This window comes from Galleria mellonella, unplaced genomic scaffold (genome assembly GCF_026898425.1).
Source record: "Galleria mellonella isolate WM207_F2 unplaced genomic scaffold, CSIRO_AGI_GalMel_v1 utg312, whole genome shotgun sequence".
Lineage (NCBI taxonomy): Eukaryota > Metazoa > Arthropoda > Insecta > Lepidoptera > Pyralidae > Galleria > Galleria mellonella.
The window spans coordinates 10,656,868-10,659,962 of NW_026442074.1; the positions used below are offsets into that span (position 1 = coordinate 10,656,868).

General features: G+C 38.7%; 1 protein-coding gene across 1 annotated transcript in view; it reads left to right on the forward strand.

The window, feature by feature from the left end:
- Window positions 1–3,095, forward strand: part of LOC113514974 (uncharacterized) — a 212,564-nt gene that overhangs the window by 47,063 nt on the left and 162,406 nt on the right. The gene's annotated exons all lie outside the window — the stretch shown is intronic.

Below are 3,095 nucleotides of genomic sequence, written 5' to 3' on the forward strand. Positions count from 1 at the left end.
GGTCATAAAAATTTTGTCTAGTTTATTTCTGCACAAATCACAACAGTATGCCAATGTCCACAATGTACGTTCCTCAGAAACTTATAACTGTTAATTTAAACGATAAACTTATCAGTAAAAGTTTTTGATAATATTTTAACTTGAATGATTTGATTTTGATTGTATTTAAATTAAAATGGTGAGCAACTATACGTAAGCACAGACATCCGTCATGTCATTCCAATACACACCTACCTGTATTTCTTGTTCTTATTGTTTGTCAGAAGTAAAACTAGATATATAAAGCCAAAGTTAATTTTTTTTTTTTTTTATTTAATAATTAATGTAATTGTTAATTAAAAATATGTTAATAAAAATAAAAGACAAAAAAAGAATATTTCCGTATTGGCACACGCGCATGGTGCAGCACTGATCTGTGCCCACATTTACATTTCACGCACACAACTGCGCGCAATATTTTCGTCTCTTTTTATGATTGACATTGCAGTACGGTAAACTAGGGGGAAGAGATTGTTAGTAATGGGGAGGCTAGTCCCCATCGCTATCAATATACCTTATCAGGTCGACCTCCACGCGGTTCCCCCTGGAAACCATCGTGACCAATTTATCGTCGAATTCGTCACGATGGGCTAACTGACCTGCCTTTTCATCCTCACCAATCATCTCTCACTGGTGCCCCGTTAGTGTATACCGATAGCGCAGGCGGAGTTACCGTTCCATTATAACCCATAAAAAAAGGACGGTAACTCAGTGTGTTGATATATTATTTATTTATTTTACACTGTCAAGTATGTAACATAACCTGCCAAGTAAGCTAGGCTCATGTGACTTACAAACTTGAGAACAGAGGGCGCCACCCTCCCACAAGTACTATAATTAGTACCTACAGTTATATACTGATACTTTTTTTATTGGATGAAAATAGAATGGTAACCCCCTGCCTGCGCTAACGGGATACGCTGGCGGGGCACCAGTGAAGGGTGATCGATGAGAATGAAAACAGGCCAGTTAGCTCATCATGATGAATTCATCTGGAATTAATCATGATAGTTTCCAGAGAGAACCACGAGGAGGAACAAAATCTTCCCCCCCCCCCCCCAGTTGGTACTAAGTTATAACTTAGCACTCTCATATCATCTCGTATAATGAAGTAAATTAGTCTTCGTATCAACGATCTGTATGACCGTTGTATGATATTTGGTAGGTTGAAATGAATGCATAATTGTATGGATGCAACCAATTCTGATTGATCCTCAGAAGCGACAATGCACGAGTGTTGACCTAGAATAGACACTGAACCAGGATTACATAAAAAAAACTATTTTTATAATTTATCTAAACGTAACATACAAGTAAAAAAAAAAAAACAAAATTAAAAAGAACAACAACAGGACTTCTCATTGCCCGCCAGCTGGTGTGGGCGGGCGAGGTAGGGGCCTCGGGCCGTATCCCACTACCCCGGCTTCAACTCCGGAGGCAACAACCTCCGGGTCACTGGATTTGCAGCCGGCATACACTGCTGGTCTGTGTATGTCAACGTGGCGTCTTCATTAAAAAGACAGTTCTGAGATGAAACAAAATTGTCACTAGAGGGAGCCACATGGTAAGCTTCTTTAAATAAAGGTGCCTTTCTCCATTCGAAATACAACCATTACATAAAAGTTCACGATGATTGGTCATACATTTATATTAGTAAGGATTATATGATAGGTTACATGGTAGGTTGCCGTGTGTGCCCCGGTGTAGAATGGGCCACCCCTTCCTTTCTCGTGGGTGTCGTAAGAGGCGACTAAGGAAGGGCAAGGGATGGGCAGCAACGTCCCTCTTAAAACATCTCTAAAAGCCTAACTACGGTTACCAACCCGCTTGCCAAGCAGTTGCAGCTACTGGCAAAACCCCTTTTTTTTTAACGTGTGGAAAATCTTCAGCAAGACCGTCCCATCTGCTGGAAGGAGGGCAGCTGGGGTGTGTGGGATTCGTACCCACTAAAAACCACACGACGTACTTCGAGGCGCGTATGTTGGATCCCGGGTTCCCGTTTGTACCACTACCGAGTATCCAACGCGACGGCCCGCCCTGTAGGTGGTGTAGGGCAGGCCTCCTCTCTTAGTTAGGGTGGGGAATGTCCCTCCCACCCTACCATCACAGGAGGGCACGGATACGTGCGCACACCTCCTTAGGTCATATGTAGGATGTGCCTCCCTCAAGGCAACACCCCGAACTGGCAAAACCCCTAGGGGGAGGCTTATGTTCAGCAGTGGACAGTTAAAGGCTGATATGGTAATGATGATCAATTTTAATTTTGTTTTCTTTTGTATTGCTCAAGTTAATTTTATTGCTACTTACATGTTTGTTTTTGGTATTTATTATTTGATGAAGGGTACGGGTATAAAAAAAACTGGACAAATATTGCTACAGATAAGGAGAAGTGGAAAAAGATGGAGGAGGCTTTCACCCTTGGGGACCATTGAAGTGGATAAAAAGCTATAATAATAATAATGATGATGATGATGATGATGATGATGTTATGGTAGGTTGCCAATAAAACTCCCCGAGAGCCTATCTATGAGATAGCGTATATTTTTTGCATATAGACTTGATATAACCAACCAGATCAAGTAACTTTTGGTTCTTCAAAAGATTCCTGAATGTGTACAGCTTGAAATCTATCTAATATATATATATATATATATATATATATATATATATATATATATATATATATATATATATATATATATATATATATATTCTAAAAAATTAACATAATATTACAAGTGCAACTAAACATTTACCTTAAAAAAAACATGTCTCGAACAACGGCAAACAATTTTTAGACATCTCTAATTAGATATCTCAATTAATTCTAAAAAAAATTCCATCGTTTTAGAGTCATTACAACATAGTATAAAACAAAGTCGCTTCCCATCTGTCTGTCCACATATATGCTTAGATCTTTAAAACTACGCAACGGATTTTGATGCGGCTCTTTTAACCCTTAAAAGCCTGATTTTTTAAATCAAATTAAAAAAATATATAAGTGTACCCTTTACTGTGTTTACTAATGGGGAAAAATAGTAAAAAAAAATCAAAAC